We start from the raw sequence: 20,978 nt of genomic DNA on the forward strand, positions 1-20,978 counted from the left end.
TGTGACAAATTATGTTAGATAACTTAATTAATCAATGAGGAGACTAAGTTTACACAATTTTAGTTGACGAGTAAAGTTCTTTCTATTGATCTAATATTTGTGTATTAATTGACCAAGTCACTTTAACAAATTTGTCTTTGGAAAGGAAGTAAATTTAGTTATTAGAGATGAAAATTAATTAAATGATTCCAAATGATTTCTTAGGCAACTCTAATAATAACAACTGTCACTAAAGATACAATTGAAAATGCAAGCATATAGGGTGCACATATAGCAAATAAGGTAATCTAATGTATTTGCTAGAGTCACTAATTATACTTTTAGTGGTACATTATTATTATTAGAGACATATATTGAATGGTTTAGGGGCACATAATATTATATTTAGAGATATATATCATTTTGTCTCTAGTAATTATATTTGATTCTAATTAATAACGTGCAAAAAGATTGTTGGTCCCTTAACACATAATGACCACTCAAAAGGGGTGAATTGAGTATTAAAAACTTATTTAATTGAATTCTTGCCTTTTAAAAACTCTTGAGTTTTTTATACAAAGAAAATACTTGTTATAAATAGATATGTTGTTTAGGAGTAATAGCAATATAAATACACAAATAATCACAATATTAACACAAGATATATAGTAGTTTGGCGTCTCTAACACTAATTATGTCCACTTTCTGAAGGTCAATCCAACACTTGAGGTTCCACTATAATCACACATAAGTTTTTCAACAAGTTCACCTAGGAAACTTTTACACAATACTAAGATTTTCTCCTTAACTCACCCCGAAAACTGTTACGACAATACACCTAGATTACTTGGGCTCTAAGAGGCCATTCACAATCCACAATTAAAGCAAATATAATGCAATCCTAAATCCAACAATCTTGGACAAATATGAATATAAGTACAATGAAAATATTCAAGAAAAATAAACAAATATAATGATACAATTTTTACCATACTTGGGGAGAATATCTCTTTTGCCTTGGGCTCCAAAGATTTGACTTTAAGCTTGAGCCTTAAATTTCTTGAAATGGTTGCTTGAGAGTTTTTGTGTGCTTTAGAATGATAGATCTTGATAGAGCATTAGCCTTCTCCAAAAAACTCTTCTTGATATATATACTTGAGCTTTCAACGGATCTGTAATGGTTAGAAAAATCCGACCATTGGAGTTTGGAAGTCGACTATTCTAACTGACAGTCGACTCTGTGACACCCACAGTCGACTCCTAGTCTACTGGTCAAAACCTGTTCTCGACTATCTCGACTATGCATAAACCCAGAGTCGACTGTCCCTAACCGGGAGTCAACTCTCAGTCCAAATTTTAAGAAAAATTAGATTTGTTTGATGATACAATCCATTGCATGTGTGCATTATAACCCACAGTCGAATATCCACATTTTCTTTAATTTATATTTTACTTTCCATTTACTTTAATACATAAATGTAAATAAGAAAGTACTTATATTTGGATTCAATAAAAGTATCTAAAAAATTAAAATCCATACCAATAAGAAAATAGAATTTTAATTTTAGTACAAATTTGGGATTTAGCGATTTTACCACTTCTAAAATACATACATTCTATTTCTTGAAAAATTCATTAAAAATTATTTTAACAACAATGAATATTAGCTATCAAAATACCAAAAGATAGTTTTTCAAAATGAAAATATTTTCTTATATGATCCCTTATAATGCGCTAATCTTTCAAATTTAGAAAAATAACATTTCTTGAATCATTTTGATACACAACATACTATAATACTTAAAATATATTTTCCACTATAAGACATATCAAAATTCCATTATAGGATTTAAATATACCGAAAATAGTTTTATTAAAATTATATTTTGTTAAATATCAAAAAACACAATAGGTTGATTGGAGCAATTTGGCTCAACAAAGATCAATTTATCTTAATTGCTACAAAAAAAAAAAAAAAAAACGATTCTAAAAATAGATTTTGAGGGAAATTTTTTTCATCCCTTATTAGAGACGATATGGAGATAAAACTAGAAAAAAGTTTTAGAGATAAATTTAGAGATGAAAATTAGGCGTCTCTAATTTAGAAACTAAAAAATTAGGTGTTTTTGAATTTTTTAAGAAAAAATTTCCGTCTCTATACGTATTTTTCCCTATCAGAGATGGGAATGGGTTGGAGACGGAAGTAACTTGACCTCAAAGACAGAATAAAATGGTGCTTTCAAGGGGATTCCAACCCAGAACCAACTGGAAGTAAGGGTCCTAACTTGGACCGTTTGGCCATGAGGCTATATCACCGGTCCAATAATTTAACCGTCCCATATATTTTAATTCTATTTTACTTTTATTGAACATTTAAATATAATATGATAGGATAAATCAGATATACTCGAAGAGTCTTTAAAGGAAATAAGATTGGAATGTTGGGTTGAATCAGAAAACTATTCAATCTATCGATCGACCGAAACAACGGTAGTTAGTTTGTATTTAATTGCATTATAAAATGATGCAAATTTGAAAGTTAAAGTATGCAATTGTTAAAATTGAAAGTTTATTATAAATAAATTAAAGTGGAAGATTTTTTTGAATTTTTGTCTATTTAATTTTAAGTTCAGTCTTGCATTAATATGGTATATAATTAACTGCTTTTTAAAAGATACCACTAAATTTAGGTAATCTACAAAAATTGTCATTAAAATAAACCAAAATCGAAATATAAAACCGAAATGTCAAATTGATTAATTTGAATGAAATTTGAGTTAATTCTTCTATTGTCAAATTGCTGCATAATAAATCAAAATAATTCACAGATACATATTCTTAATGTCTACCACATCTTCATTTTGATCGTGCAGTCCGATTCTAGCATATGTAAAAGCATATGAGTTTAGAGATGGAAACTTTTTAATCTCTTAACTCTATATTAAGAGTTTTTTATTTTGTAATAAAATAATTAATATTTTTAACATATAATTATTTAATAATAATTTAATTATTAGCTTGTAAGACCAAGAGGCAAAGGAAAGTTGGATTTTATTATAGAGAGTAGAAAAAAATAGTTTAAATATAAGTTAGGGGCAAATAAGTAACTGATTGGGTTAATAGTCCCCTGGCAAAACGAACCATATTAGGGCATTCAATCATGCTAGGTTCTAGATTCGAGTTGCAAGGGAAGCACCGTTTTTCTAAAAAAAGGATAAGCTATATGCGCGGGCATGAGCCTCACGTCGTGTCGCGCGTGGGCTTTATTACCGAGTGACGTGTGTTGAAGGAAAAAATATAAGATAAGAAACAAAAGATTCAATCACACTCAAACACAAGGGATTTTTACATGAAAAACCCAAAAAAGAAAAAAAAAATCCACAATCATTAGGACGACAGAGAAAAAATATCACTATCTAGTAAAGTTTACAATTATAAAATCCAATATTCTCTCTCTAAACCCAAGTCCCAATTACACCCAATTCCTAGCTCTCACTAGTCTCTCAGAAGTGATTTACTCACCTCAAATAACAAGCCAAATATCCTATTTATAGACTAGTTTCCTTGTTCGTCAAGACTAAGATTTTTTTGCCTAGCAACAATTAACAACTGACTATGAAATAAGACTACACACTAAACATAAAACCAATATTAGGAATATGAAATAATCTTCAAAACTAATTAAGATTTCTCGCTGAAAATCCTAACAAACAACACCTCAACGAGAATTCCTAAAAACATGCGTCCATTCTTCAATGACAACCATGATTATCTACTATCGATAATCACCATGATCTCTATCACTAAAATCACCATTGTAACACCCCGCCTTGTCGGGCATGCAACTATAAGGAATTACTGAGATTTTCGCCAATACATAAGATCCATACACACGTAGTATTTTCAAAGAACAATCTTCACATGCTAACAAAATCTCAGAACCCCAATCCAGCCTTTGTATTATTAAGACCAACCTAAACTAAACAAAGCATAACCTCACGCAGCAGAAATAACGAAGCCTAACATCATAAGATATTATAATCGTTTAAACAAACTATCTTCCAAACAAAATAAGGATTACATAACTGAAAGAAAACATATATATATATATCATCTAACACGCTCATACTTCCTCAACTCTATCCGATGACATCTTCATTTATGTTGTGACCCTCATCTGGAACGTTGAATGTTCTAGGGATAAAACCCAGATTAGATGCTGAATCATCTAAGTGTTGGGACATAAAATAGTTTTATAGAATGCATGAAACTAATATAAGCAAGACATAAACAAAAACAATACGACATGTTAACTTTGAGAAATCTCCTTGGCATACTCAACCTTCCGTGGAAAATCCATTCCACACACATTTGGGATTGACCTTGCCGCGATATACTTAATTTTTGGGTGCCCAACATCGTCACCCGATCAATAGAGATTAACCTTATCCCATTCTCAAGAAGACTCCATCCAGTCCCACCGGTCCATTCCACACACCGTTGGGATTGACTTTACTGCGACATACTTAATCTCTGGGTGCCTAACATCGTCATCCGATCAACAGAGATTAACCTTGCTCCATTCTCAAGAAGACCCCATCCCGTCCCACCGAACTATGACATGATTTCAATATAATAATGTAACAAAAACCACTTGCCATGCAATTTCACAAATCATATCCAGTTGATGTATCACGTGAAAAATAACTTGATATGGATAGTATGCTTAAAAACAAGAAGGCAGCATAACCACGTATAAATCACCACCTTGAAATGAAACCATAAAGTAAACCTTGGTCGAACTACCCCCATAAATCATACTAGATTTTGAAATTATTACTCACTTACCTTGGATAGTATTTGGACGCGTTTCTCAAAAAATATGTCGACCTCGATTAACATGTAAAACCCCAACATTTATAGTGGTCCTTTCCTGGCCAATAATTACCCAAGAAAATCAATATTTATGGTTTTCTTAATTTCTTCCATAATTTCCTTTTTTTTTTCTATTTTTTGTAACCATCATTCCCTTAGAAAATTCATAATAAATACCTAACATCCAATTTCACCAAATATTTTTACACAATATTCCTAAAATAATTTTACAAAAATTATAAAATTAATTTCGGACAAAACCTATGCCTCACGCGCTGAGCGAGTGGCTTGCGAGTGAAGTCCGCTCGTGTTGGCCACGTGCCTTGTTTTCTCCGGTCTTCTTCTCCGACGACGGCTTCCAACGGTCAAACAAGTTACAAGGACTTGAAGTACTCGTCGAGGCGATCCTAGGGGTGCCCTTAGTTGGTCGAAACACTCACCAAAAAAGCCCTTAAAGGCCGATTGCAGGTGCGGCTCTAGTGAGGCCCGATTTTCCGGCAAGCTTTCTAAAACCGCTTAAAACCTATGCCAAATCCTCCCAAATTCTCCAGAAATGCTCCCTAGCACTCAAAGAACAAAAGCCTTATGCTCTCAACACTCTATTCTTGCTAAAACTCTCCGATTTGCCTTCAATTTTTGAATGAAACCCTCGGCCTCAAGAACCCTATTTATACCCAATTTCCATCGAATTTTCGACTATACATAAGCTTCCCTATACCCTAAGCCTCGAATCAAGCTAAATGGCGATGAAATTCCCTCAAAATTTTTGGCCAGTTTCTAATTTTCTTTAAAAATTGATTCCCGTCATCACACCGTCGATCTCGGCCAATGGCCATGCCCATTCGATCCATCATGGCTTGGCGAGCATCCTGGTACCCCTTGGAAGTCCCACCAACGTCCGCCACAAAGTTGGCTGGTGATTTGCAGGTTTCACACCTAATTTTCATTAATTTCACTTTCATCCCTCAATTTTGATATTTTATATTTTTTCCCTTATCTCTCAAACCCTAGACTTTCCACTTATTCCATTAGACCCCACAAGTTTAGGATGTCTTACTACACCCTTGAAAGTCTAGAAAAACCCTTGTTTTGACCACCCTCTGATAGATTCTAGATTCTGCACTTTGGCCTGAATGCCCCTAATCGCATAATTTCGACTCCAAACCTTTGTGAATCTCTTGTTTTTGACAACCCATGATTCTTTGGGCATTTTAACCCTCCAAGTTTCATCTAGGTATGGTCACTTACCTTTTCGTTTATGTTTTGGAATTTACACATTGGCTCGAAAGTATGACTAATTGCATTTTGACCCAAAAGATTTCTAAAACACTTTTAATATAAATTTTCGGGTATTACAATCATACCTCACCATAAAAGGAACAACCACTTAGGTTGTGAGACCCTTACCCGGATACCCCAGCCAAGCCGAAAAACCCGAGCCAGAGCCCTACGAGGGCTAAAGAAAACAAAATACAAATCACCCTGACCTACCTTGCATGCTTAACTAGGATTATCCATATTCATGCATAAGAAATAGATGCGGAAGCATAACTCACATCCTAGGCATGCATACAAAAGACAAGTAGTCACCGGGTTACATGGTGTATATATATATACACGTACAAAAATAAATCGTGCCAAGCACTCAAGTGCTAAACATCCATGGCACAAAATCACAAGGTACACACCAAACCAGGATCTACTAGGACTACCCTGTACACCACCTATCAGGATAGCTCAAGACCGCTAGCCTCGCCCCCATACTAAGCTTTGCCCTTACCTAAAATGAAAATAAGCAAGAGTGAGTCATAAGACTCAGCAAGCATATAAGGAAGGAAAGGCTAATAAGAGTATAGAAGCTAAAGAAAAAATCACACCCAAGTGTAAAACGCATGCAAAGCATGACAACCAATCATCCATCCCATGTCCATGAGTTACATGACAAATATATATAGAAACACTATATAATAAAATATGCACATACTGGTCCTTGGGGCCCACATAAGACACATAGCACCTAAGTCCTATCACAAACCTGTTACTGCCCTAAAATGCAGTTGTACCTGAATCTCGAGTCGAAGCTCACTCGGGTGGGAGCGACAAACACCCGTCTCTATAACTAGAATTGAAGCTTTAACTGGAGCTGAATGTTAGACCAGGAGGTGCTATGGCACACATCAAGAGAGGGGGTGAATTGGTTATTTTAAAAATAATTTTGTACTTGAAAAGCTTTTTGATACAAATTGAGGTTTTAGTGATTTAAAACATAAAGCATATAAAATGACAAATGTAAATCAAGAAAGATAAATTTGTGAATCAAGTGAGGAATAAACAAATGCTTGGAAAGATAAAGATACACAAGCACAAGAGAACACAAAGATTTATAGTGGTTCGGCTTAACCTAAACCTAATCCACTACCTTAGCTCCTCACTTAAAGATTTTGCAAATAATCTACTAAAACCTCATACTTAACCAAGTAGGCCCTCTAGTCCAAGACTAGGAAATTAAAAACCTCTTGCTTATACAAGCAAGCCCTCTAGCACTTAGCTAGGAATTTCAATCTCTTGCTTCATCGAGCAAGTCCTCTAGCATATCAAGCTAGGAAAATGAAAGTGATACAAATGAAAGAAAGAAGCTAAGAGTTAACATTCTTAGTTACAAGTTCTCTCACAATGAAAACAAGGCTTAAGAATAGATTTACAATGATAGAATGAAACCTTGGAGAGAAGAATATAACAATGAAAGCACAGACTCTTGTAAATCTCGAATAAACTGATTTGTAATCTCTAGATCAATTTGTTTCCATCCATTAGCCTTCTCAAGTTCATCCATGACTTGTATTTATATGCATCCCAAGAGCTTTGCCAGAACTAACCGTTTTTGAGTCGTTAGAGATTTGAAAAAACTAACCGTTACAAGTTTCTGCGAAAAGAGATAGTCGACATAAGAGAGTGGATAGTCGACAGAATCAAGTAACAAAATAAGACATAGTCGACATAATCATACCCATAGTCGACAAATAAAAAATATGAAGAAAATTTATAACATCAAACACACAAATAGTCAACAGAATGATTTTAGTAGTCGACAGAACCAACATAATAGTCGACAGATCAACACATAGTCGACAGATGCTTAGGCGTAGTCGATAGATACATGGCACATAGTCGACAGATGCTTAGGCGTAGTCGATAGATACATGGCACATAGTCGATAGATTGAAGGAGATAGGTGACAGAATGAAAGCATGTAGTTAACAAATGGAAGGGTTAGTCGACAGTTTGAAGGCACTAAGTCAACAGATGAAGACTTAGAAGGTACAATATATTACAACATATTTACATAAATGTAAATGTCCTCATTTTCTTTAATTTATATTTTACCTTCTTTTTACTTTAATACAAAAATGTAAATAAGAAAGTATTCCCTATTTAGATTCAATAAAAATATCCAAAAAATCAAAATCCATAACCATAAGAAAATGAAATTTTGGTTTTAGTACAAATTCGAGATTTAACAAGTTTACCACTCTCAAAATACATACATTCTATTTATTGAAAAATTTATTAAAAATCGTTTTAACAACAATGAATACCATCTATCAAAATACCAGGAGATAATTTTTCAAAATGAAAACATTTTCTTATATATCTCCTTATAATGCACTAATCTTCCAGACTTAGAAAAATTATATTAAAGATAAAAACATCCACTATTCAATTATTCAAAACCAATTTGGTGAAATCATTTAGGAGATTCTTTTAGATCTAAAAGCTTGTTTGTGCAAATCTCTATCTTAGGGAATAAATTGATTTTGTTTTTCATCATCAAAACCAAACACAAGAGTAAAATATCACTGAAGCTCGCCCAACACGCTAGAATGTCCAAAATACATCCACACACACACACACACACGGCATCAGTAACCATGCAATGAACAAATATAATGCAGTGGCATATGAGCATAAATGATGATACATAGCCCCCATAAGCCATGCATCAAGCCTTGCTCGCCCATATAGGAAATCACATACAATGTCGTGCTCATGTCTAAATATGATACAGAGGCATAATGAGCATAAACAATGATACATAGCCCCCATAAGCCATGCATTAAGCCTTGCTCACCCCAATAAGAAGACACATATAATGCATTATGCCCGTGGCCAAGCACACAAATCTCATGGAAACCCCCAAATGCATATCCCCCAGTTATGCATGCTTTTAAATGAATAACACAGTGTCATAACCTCAATAGAGAACCCGGTAACCAGCCCTATAACAATGCCTAGGCTGGGAACTACCCAACTGAGCCTAGCTTCATTCCATAAGGAGAGAGGAGAGCGAACAAACCCTCCCAAACCACAACGATGACTCAATACTCACAACTATACTGGCCAATATTTAAGGTTAACCTCAAAAGTCAATTTACAACATCAAACCATTTCCAGAATAAAGATGACCCTTCTCTGCATGCATTTGTCATAACACCATTTATTTTACTCATAGGCCCTGGACAACATACCCATTGTAATCCTTTTTCCAGTTCATGTTTATGTTATAGCCTAGGTTACCTGACAATGAGACCCCATTTGAACGAGTCCAAACAAGGCTTAATAATGAACATATAAGGCTAACAAATTTCAATCCATAGTGATCAGCATGCTCAATATGTGACCCACAATCAAAATAACCCAAAGGACAAAGCTCATGTAACTATCACCTCATAGAACCACCAGTTCATAAAAACATATATACCCTGTTAAAACCACAACGAAAAAGATAAGGAAATACGGACTCCTCTCGGCTTGCACCATGTTACTACAAAAACCCTAATTAATCCTTTGAGACACCGACTAGAACTTGAGAGAAAGTCCACCTCAACATCCCAACAAGGCTAGCAAGAATGACTCGTAACCTATATACGCATAGTTGATAAACAAAGAGAATGAAGCCAATTCCAGAAGCTAAGCCCAACCTCTTCTTCTTCTTTCTCTTCTTCTTCTTCCTCACTATTCTTGGCCAACTTTCTACCAATTTTCTTCCCTTAACATTCCCTCTGATATATAGGCAAAGGCAAGAGACAAAGAATAATGGGCTTAAACACATGGGGAGCATGGAGGAAAAGTCCTCTGACATGTAATCTAGAAGAATCGAGGTTGAGAAAATGGCTTGGGAACTTGTTCCCAGAAACACGCATTTGCTGGATTAAGAAGATATCCGGATGCCTAGGCCTGTATTCAAATATGAGAGGCTTTAAATGAAAAACAAAAATTCTGGATAGATTCAACACCCTTTTGAATTCCGGGCATAACTCTCTCGTCTGAACTCCAATTGAGGTGATTCAAGATGTTATGAAAAAACAAGAGAAAGATATACAACTTTCATTTTTGAGTTTTGAGAGATTCGAGCTGAATCAAGGTCGACATCAGGCTAGAAAGTGGTAACCGCAATGCTGAAACATGGGACATTCAAATCACTCACTGTAGGATTCTAATCACACTCACAAAAACTCATCCAAATTAGAATCCTTCTCATCTGAATGACAAGACCTCCCATTCAAATGACTTACCTCATATCCGAAGGCCTCCATGCTCCCATTCGAATTCGAATGACTTATCCTTCATCCGAATGCATCCCATGCCATATTCGAATGCAAGACATAATGCCAAGGCACATCCGGATATAACTTACCCCATTCGAATATTAGACACAAGACAAGCCTAGGGCATCCAAACACTCTTTCTCTTATCCAAATACCACACATAAATAGAAAGTTATCTAGATATATAACACCCTCATTCGGATATCACACACAACTAGCACACCTCCTATCCAAATACTCCCATGCCACATCTGGATCCCTCCCAAAAACACCACCTTATCCAAATATATCACCATCCACCCGAATATCTAAGCTCCAATTCAAATATAACTTTATATACATTCAAGTATTCCAACTAGACCCATTCAGGTATTCCAATTAGACCCAACATTTAACTAATAATCGCCAAAAACAACTTATTGCACCTCATGACTAACCCACACAATCTCGAGACAAAATAAAATATTACATCACTAAATTCGAGTCATTACATAGGCGCATACCGTCTTAAGATTTTCATGGCACAATGTCAAAATGTACCTTGCTAAAAAACTATGGTGTAACCCCCATGCTTGGTCTCATTGGGAGCTCTTCAGCCATCGACATTCTCTCCAACACACACCTTGCATCACCACCAATCCAATGCCCGTGTGTAAACTCTGTGGACCTGCTAAAAGTATCACATCCTCTTTCATGGCAACTTTGGTGGTCTAGCGACATGCCATAAGGATGCATCCATCTCTTTAGAGAACATCTTCATCTCCCACAAAATTGAGAGACGAACTTCCAACGTCACAATCTTTGGAGCCATTTGCCATACTTGATCTACTAGATTTTCCAGAGCCTTTAGGAGTTGGTTTGCCTTTCAACACCTTGTGTAACCCGCATTGGATCAAGATATCCTTGACTTGTATTTGCCACAAGCCAAAATTGATCTTCCCATCAAACTTTTTAAAATTAAACTTCATCATGCTTGGCATATCCTTTACGTACTAGGCGACCAATAATCAAAGCTCTGATACCACTTGTTGAAGGAAAAAAAATAAGATGAAAAATAAAATATCCAATCACACTCAAACACAAAGGATTTTTACATGGACAACCCAAAAAAGGGAAAAACCACAACCGTCAAGACGACAAAAAAAAAAATATATCACTATGCAGTAAAATTTACAACTATAAAGCCCAATATTCTCTCTCTAAAACCAAGTCCCAATTGCACCCAATTCTTAGCTCTCACTGGTCTCTCACAAGTGATTTGCTCACCTTGAATAACAAGCCAAACATCCTATTTATAGACTAATTTCCTTATTTGTCAAGACTAAAGTTTCCTTGCCTAGTAACAATTAACAATTGACTATGAAATAGGATTATATATTAAACAAGAAACCAATATTAGGAATAAGAAATAATCTTCAAAACTAATTAGGATTTATCGTTGAAAATCCTAACAATATGTGCACTTGTTATTAGTGACGAAATAGCAACATAATTGAGTTCCATTGCTATTAGCGACGTAATTTTTCAGTCTCTAAGACTTTTTTTCCCCTTTCTAAAACAAAAATGTGACTGATTCTATGACTAATTTAGAACAGATATTTTCAGTCTCTAATTAGCGATGGACCTAAAAATCCGTTCTAAAATTTTAGTGATAGAATTTTAGACATTTAGCGACAAATTTTTTCCATCACTAAAAGCATTTTTTTTTATTTTTTTTGTAGTGAATGAATCATAGTTGGTCATCTCAGCAATTAACGATAAAATATAATGATAATAAATGGTAATCTAGAATTAAAATTAAATAAAATGATATATACCCAATTAATAAAATTAAAAATTAGGTTTAAAATAAAAAATGAGATATTCATTTTTGTTATTTTATAATTTACCCCTTAATGAATACATTTTGCAGAACGCGAAGAGGGCTTGCAATGAGAGCTACACAAGTGCAGACCCAACAAACACAGCTTGTACGACAGCCATGGCGGAGATAACAAGGGTTGGAACTAATTGCTTAGCTGCAATATATACAGGGACGGATCTAGAAACAGATCTGGGGGAGGGTTGGCCCCCAGATCCATAAGCCATTAATAAAGCTAGGGAGGGACTGCCTAATATTTCAGAACTATGCTTAATAAATTTGGGGGCCTAAAAAATCCCCCCCCCCCCCCCCCCTTAAATCTGCCCCTGAATATATACATCATCTCTTCTTCTTCTTCTTCTTGAATATTACTTATGCCATGCATTCACCAACAAATGATATATCGATAATGATTCTTCATGCGAATGGGATCAAGAATCTTAATTAGGACCCATAATGTATAAATATATATCATATATATATCCACTAATTAATTGTTGATGTTGGAATTGACAGTGCACAAAAGGTGTGTTTATTGCTGACATTTTGCTGCCCAACTGTCAAACATTGTCTCCTCAAACTCAAAGTGATCCATTAGGAGAAACCGCAGAAAGAAGATCACTTCAAGTTGAAGAACACCATCATCGTGCCCTTTCTCATTTCCTTTCCTCTCGTCCACGCTTCTCAAACCACCCATGTCCAGTAACTACTCTCTCTCTCTCTCTCTCTCTCTCTCTCTCTCTCTCTATATATATATATATATATATATATTAGAGGGATTTTCTATGCTATACGTGAGTCTTGATATAGTGATAGAATTATTTTAAAAGCCTGTTATTGTTTAAGGGTTATGAATTTAAATGTTGTTAATATAGTTAATTTTTATTTTGAAGCGAGATAAATAAAAAGATATATATATATATATATACACACCCATGGATTAGAGAAATGTTTTAATAAAGGTTTTAATAAACGCCCACCTTGAAGGTGTTTAGTGGTTATAGTTTAATTCGTTTTTATTTTTTTATTGTGTAAATTTTACAGAGAAAATTACACTTAAGATTTCTTGTGATTTGGACTATTTGTATAGAAGCCACCTATAGCATAAAAGAATTAAGTACCTAGATGTTTTTGTGGTTTATGTTTTTGCTCATAAGTCACACCTCCTTTGTATGGTTTAAAAATATCTCTCGACAAGGTTTTCGAGTAAAAATATTAACTCACAGAAATTTGTAAAAGAATTTTTGAACCATAGAAATTTAAAAATGTCTTAGGATGAGATGTGCGAGTAGAAAAGGTAAGTTATAAGGATCTTCAAATATATTTTTAAACTACAAAAGATCTCATTTCAAATGTCTCAAACCATGGAGTCTGGGTATAATTTATCTAACTTCAAGTAAAAAAATTGCAATAATCACCTTTGAGATTTATAGTAATAACCTAGTTTTCTGTTAAACAAATGAACAAAATAACTACTTTATCCTTTATTCTTTTGCTCTCTCCTTTAATTTTAGAAAAAATAAAAATAAAAATAAAAATAAAAAACAACCAATGATAGCCAATTGCATGGGTTTTGATGTAATCTATACTTAAGTTAAACATAAAAATGCGCTTGTACAGAATGGATGTGCTTAGAAATTAACTCGTTTGTTATGCCTCTTATAGACCTATAAGTACATATTCGTCTATGCCTGGGCAAACGAGGATGCTATACAAAAAGCTTTACATGTGCGAAAGGTACTATTTTTGTCGATATTTTGAAAATTCATTTTATTGACATTGATTTATAACACTAAAATGCTCTCTTTACACCTACAGTTATGTCTATTTTTGCAAAAAAAATATTATTTATAGCGACGAAAAAATGTTAGAATTGATGAATCAATGGGTATTATGTGGAATTAGGGAACTGTACCGTATTGGAGTAGATGCAATGAGAGCTTATCATACTCAAACGACATACCGAACGTTGTCCCTGTTCATGAAGAGCTAAAGAAGTTAGCTTTACAAGTGATTGTAGCCACGTAAGCTTTCATATCTTCTCAGTTTATGTGAGTTTGTATCATCCACGGTACGTATTATTAGGTTTTGTTGTGGTAGTTTTATTAGACTAAATGATATAAATTTTCACTAAACTTTGCACTAAGATATAAAAAGATCACTGAATTTTAATTTAATATATAATTTCATAACTACCATCAATTACCATTAAAAAATACTAACGAAATGTTGATGTTTTTGGACTTTAATCAACACAAAGTTCAATGACTATTTGTATTGTTTACTCGTCAATTTTATTAGTTATATCAACATCTCGTTAACCTTTTTTAATGTTAATTGATGGCAATTATGGAATTGTTTACTAAATAAAAATCCAGTGACATTTTGTTTACAAATTGAAGTTCAGTAATCTTTTTGTATCTGAATGCCTGTTCAATGACCATTTATGCTATTTACCCATTTTTAGATGATAGACTAGAGGGTGGTTCAATCCTCTATATGCGTTTTAGCCTTGGATTGTTGGTGGTTAGGCCTTGTTTCGTTGAGCATTTTATATCTATATTTGTTTACCTTGCAAGTAAGGGTGTGCAAAGTTTTGATCTAATCAAAATAACTAGATCAAAATTTTTAGTTCAATTCGATTTTTGTGAAAATTCAATTTTGTTTGTTTTTTTTAGAAATTTTAGTTTTTTAGTATTGGTTTGGTTTTTGGGTTAGAAATAACCAAATCAACCGAAATTATAAAATGACATCATTTTCAACCTAGTATAAAAGAAGAAGAACAAACAAAACGGCGGAATAACCGAACCGATGCTTCGGTCCTTCTGCCTTCCCCTTTGTCTCCCATTACCATCCCTAACTAATCCCATTGCTCCCTCCTATGTCGATGCCGATATCGACTCTGACTCTTCCTCCTATTGCAAGCCATTAGCTTCATCACACAATTTACACCACCATGCTCGCCCATTGATGCCACCTGGGCAGCCACCATCACCTCAAACGCCGCCTCTGTTTCCTTCAGTGATTTATGGCATATGGGCTTCAACCCTTTCGGTAAGTTTTTCGGTGACCTTCTTGTGGGTAGGTATTCTATATTAAAACCTAGATCTACTGAAATTCAATTGTTAAATTCTTTTAATTTTCAGGTATGTTGGTCGCTAAGTCAAGGCTAATTTGATGGTCAATTCCGATTGTCTGAATCCCTCGTGGACAATAAAATTAATTTTTAGAACTACAAAAAATCAACCATTAGATCAAACTCATTTTTAGATATATGAACCATCGCAATTGGGGGAATCCAAAAATAGTTCTGATCATTGGAATCACTGGTTGCTTGTGGCAACAATAAGATTGAAAATTAGTTTGGTTATTTTCTTTTTCTTTTTTTGATTTGTTTGGTTTATTCAATTAGTTTGATTTTTTTAAAAAAAAAATCTTTTTTTTCTATTTTTAGTTAGTTTGGTTTTTGGGTTTACTCGATTAATTCTATTCGTTTTTGTACAGCAGTTCAGTTTTTCAATTATTAAATTTCGATTAGTTTGGTAATTAAACCGACCGTTTGCACACCATTACTTGCAAGCATTTCAAATTCTTATCAATCTGTAACTCACATTATTCCTTGTTTTTTTTGGCCTTATGAAATGGAAAAGAACCTAGATTTGTTGTTTATAGCATTTCTTGTTTTTTTTTACTTTCATTAAATGTTAGGATCCATCATTAAGAGTTGTTTTGATGTGAGCATATGTAAAAGGAGGTGAGATTGGGTCTTTTGATCTAGCCTCAACACTAAGTCAAAAAAGTGGCACTTGAGAATAGTGAATAAAGATGAGTTGAATTCAAATGCTTTTAGCTATAGGGGTCTTTGCCTTTTGAGATAGACTCAATGAAATGGGATATTTAGTGTTACGTTTGAGACTCTCAAGCTTAGTAGTTCCAATTGATGGAGAATTTATTTCATCAAATTTATCAAATATCTCTTAAATCCCCCAAAATTAATATCTGAGAATTGAATTCATTGACTTTTGTCTTGGGTTTAGGTCCGATATAAGAACACGTGTCATTGTTTCATTTCTTGTCAATAGGAACACATCATGATAAGAGATTTGTTACTTTTTAGGGATAACTTAAAAATTTTACCTTTTCTCAATGTTCCCTAGTTATAAATGATAAGAAATAAATATGATTCAAAATTTAAAATTATGACACATAATTTTAAAGATGTGAGGTGGCTTGGCTAACACTTGGTATCTTCTTTAATTTTCACTTGGCAGGGGCGACCGTGATATGATTATTCAAATTTCTGAACCTAACGACTGTTAATTACTGGCGACCATGGTTTTTGGATGGCCAAGTCGCAGGGTAAATAATATAATATTCATTTACACACACACACACACACACACATATATATATATATATAACACGGGTCACACCTGATCTAGTATAAGTAATACTAAGCGATTAATCTCGTTAATGAATGTAGATACACAGAAAAATTTCACGACAACGGGTACTATTTGACATATGCAACTGTTAAAGTAAGAAAATTAATTAACAAACTTTATTTCAATTTCATTAATATTTTTTTAAAAGAATAAAGATTCATTTCGGGCTGTATGTTGGTTTGAACTTGAACAGGGGGCAGGTCACCCAGCTCCAGAATTCCAAAGGAGGAAATGCTATCACATATTTGACAAATGGATTCATTTCTATCCTCTTTAATTAGCCAACATTGTTCCTTAATGATTAATTGTGTTCCTCTCTTTTTGTCATTTGGCAATGAATAAGTGTTGTGCTAGGATTTGAGATATGTCTCGTGTATGTTTTACAACTTAATAATTAAAATTTCAGTATGTGATGCGACTAGTTATCTGAAATTGTAAGATTAATTTACGTTAGTTAATGAGTTATCATGTTATTATGAATTATTCTCATTTGACGTGTTAATTATCAACACAAGCATTCTAATATTTTAACTTTGTTGTTGACACTACCTATGCATGGGCGATCATCGTTGTTGGCTAAGAGCAAGGCCATAGGGCAATTAGGATCCAATGAAAGGCTTAAGGAAGAAGAAATGAGAGGATTAGACGAAAATAATAGTGAATCGCCATTTTGTGAGTGGGTGAGTCGTGATGCAAGGCACAAGGCCCTCTAATAGGGGTTTCAAACCATTATTCGACCTAAACTTAAGCCTTGGAAGCCAGGGAAACCCTTAATTGGTGGATTTAGGCGATGAAGGGAGAAAATTTTAAAAAGGTTTGATGAGTTGAATAAGAATTACTATATGTTTCTTGATTAAGCTTATATATATATATATACATACATGTGATAGAGATAACAAGGCCTTGAAAGTAGGAAACTAACAATATCAACAACAACAAATAGTGTAACAGTTATCTACAAAGATAGAAATTCAAAAACATATTCAAAAAATATTTAGATAACTTTATATGAAGGATCTGTTTAGGAAGTTGAGATATTTGTGCTAGTATGCCCCCCAAGATTGGGGTACCACAACAAATACCAATCTTGTAGCGTTGTCGAAGAAAAGGCTGGTGAGGCAGAAGCTTTGTGAGACAATTAGCAAGTTGATTAGCAGCATGAAGATGGGACACATGGAGCTTGGTGTTGGTGACCTAATCTCGAACAAAATGGAAATCAATAGCAATATGTTTCATCCAGGAATGAAAAACAAGGTTGGCACTCAAGTAAGTGGCTCCCACATTATCATAGTAAATGGTAGGAGTGTTGACGGAGACATGAAGTTCTACTATGAGATTTTGTATCCAATTCAATTTAGCAGCAAAAGAAGCAACAAAGCGATACTCTGCTTTAGAAGAGGATCAGGAAATTGACTTTTTCTTCTTGGAGCTCCAACTGATCGGGGTGGCACCTAGGAAGAAAAGACAGGCAGAAGTAAAAGTTTGATTGTTTATATGATCACCAGCCCAATCGACATTAGAGAAAGCATGAAAATGAAGGGAAGGTGATCTATGAATGAGGATCTCGGGGGTGATGGTGCCTTTCAGGTAGAGAATAACCCTTTTGACAACAGACCAAAAAGCCACAGTTGGTTGATGCATAAATTGAGATAACTTATTTATAACAAAGGAAATGTCTGGATGGATTAAGGAGAGGTATTGCATGGCTCCAAGTGTGTGATGATATTCCGTGGGATCAATAGGAGGAATGCCATCTCACAGTTGCAGTGTGTTAGTGGAGCTTATAGGTGTGGAAATTTTCGTAAAATCAAGCATCTTAGTGTGGTGTAGGAGATCCCAAATGTACTTACATTGGGAGAGAAAAAGTCCATATGATGTAGAGAAGGCTTCAACCCTAAGGAAATAGTGGAGGGAACCAAGTGTGGCAATGAATTGATCAATTAGAAAGTTGGGGTTGCCTGTGACAAGAATGTCATCAACATAAACAAGTAAAAATAGTGTAAGGGAACTGTGATGATAAATAAATAGAGAGATGTCCGAATGGGAGTTGATGAAGCCAAGGGAAACAAGAAAACCCTTAAACTTAGTAAACCATGTGCGTGGAGCTTGGTGAAGGCCATATAGCACCTTGTGAAGTTTGCAGACATGTGAGGGGTGGCACTTGTTAACAAAGCCCTGTGGTTGTTGGATGTAGACATCATTAGTTAGGAACCCTTGAAGAAAATCATTATTGACATCAAGTTGGCAGATGGACCACTGATGGTGGACGACAAGGCTGAGAATGATGTGAACTATTGTTGATTTCACAACCAAGCTAAGTGTGTCATGAAAATCAATGACAATACGTTATTGGAAGCCTGTAGCAACAAGACAACCTTTATGATGAGTTAGAGAACCATCAGGATGCCACTTAATCCTATAAATCCACTTACAACTGACAACATTTTGTGAGGGGTGAGATGGAACAAGAGACTAGGTAATCAAATTCCTCATGGAGAAAAGAAGTTGGCTCTATTTGGTCTAGGGGAATGGTAGTGGATAGGCAATACTTCTTATTGGGTTTGACAATGTTGTTTTTCCATCGACTACACATAGGATGACTAGGGAGAACAAGTGGCGGTGGTGGAGGTGAGACTAGAGGACTGACCAAATCGCTTGGCGACGGTGATGAGTAGGGAGTTGGAACAGCAGGTGCAATAGGAATTGAGAAAGGGGCAAATGGGGTGGCAACATATTGAATAGAGACCGAGTAGTATGTTGGGGAATCAAGAAGTTCCCATTGAGGGACAGGGAAGTTGTTAATGGAGAGAAAGGGTTTAAAATGACCCTAGAAAGGGAATGATTGTTCGATGAAGACAACATGTTAGGAGATCAAGATGTGGTTGATTTGTGGATCGAGACAGCTATATATAGGCATTGTTCTTGGAGAAATAGCCTATGAAAACACATAGTCAAAGACAAGGTTGAAGTTTGTTGGTGTTGAATGATGTAGCCAAGGATAGCATAAACAACCAAAGACACGTAGCTTTAGACAATTTAGGGATTTTTGAAAGAAAGCTTGATTAATAAGATATGTAGCAGTTTGAAATGCAATAGACCAGTGAGAGAGGGAAAGAAGCATGATGAAGGTTAACCTAGTTTCAACAATGTGATGATGTCGTCGTTTAAGAGTACCAACGACGTCAAGGGTGTGAGGAGGGGATTTTAAGTGTTGAATGCCATGTTTTGTAAGGGTTGGTGTGAGACCCTGATATTCCCCGCCTCTATCTAATTAGACAGTAGTGACTTTGGAATCGAAAAAAAATTTAACTACTATTTTGAACCTTTCAAATATGGAGGTGACCTTAGATTTATGTTTCTTTAGATAAAGCTATGGATACTTGGTGAAATAATCCAAAACCACAACATAATAGTGAAAGTGATCGAAAGATTCAATTGGTGTAGGACCTCAAACACCAGTATATAAAACTTGAAAGGGTTTGTCACATGAGATTGATGAAGTTCCAAATGGAAGTTTGTGACATACTACCTAGACAAGAATTGTAATGACTAAGACTAGACATTGAACAAGGTAAAAATGCATTCGAGATAAGAGTTTTCAGAATTCTAAGAGAGCGATGACCAAGATAAAGATGCCACTAATTCATAGACGACTTTGGCGTGGTGTGGAATGTATAGACTCCTTTATTATTTTTTGAAGAAGATGGCCACTCATATACATGCCCCTTATTTGGTCCTTGAACAAACAAGTGATGCCCCCATTTTTAGGTCTTTCACAAGAAAATAATTAGGAAAGAACTCAATGGAAGTTTTATTTTGATGACAAAACTGGGAAACAGATACAAGTTGTTAATTTTAGGTGCACACAAAACATTGTTAAGTCGAAAAGTGGATTTAGGAGGCACAAGATTAGTGGAGCCAATATAAGTTATAGGAGTTGGATTACTATCACCGATGATGATATCATCATTACCACCATATTTTGAGTGCCCTAATAGATTATGAGAGTCTGAGGTGATATGATGAGATGCACTAGAATCAACTGTCCAATTATGGTTGTTGTTACTTCCAGGATTATTCTGCTTGAAATTGGCTTGCGGTGCTAAGAATGGATGTGGGTGAGATCTACAAGTTTTAGCGTTATGACCAGGTTTGTCACACAATTGACACACAATGCGTGGTTGATTATTGTTGTAGTGGAGATGCCAACAC

General features: G+C 34.8%; 1 pseudogene; it reads left to right on the forward strand.

Moving 5' to 3' along the window:
* Positions 1-17,223, forward strand: part of LOC127813274 (serine carboxypeptidase-like 18) — a 132,532-nt pseudogene extending 115,309 nt beyond the window's left edge.
* The last annotated feature ends 3,755 nt before the right edge of the window (positions 17,224-20,978 follow it).

The sequence above is a fragment of the Diospyros lotus genome, chromosome 11 (assembly GCF_014633365.1).
Source record: "Diospyros lotus cultivar Yz01 chromosome 11, ASM1463336v1, whole genome shotgun sequence".
Classification (NCBI taxonomy): domain Eukaryota; kingdom Viridiplantae; phylum Streptophyta; class Magnoliopsida; order Ericales; family Ebenaceae; genus Diospyros; species Diospyros lotus.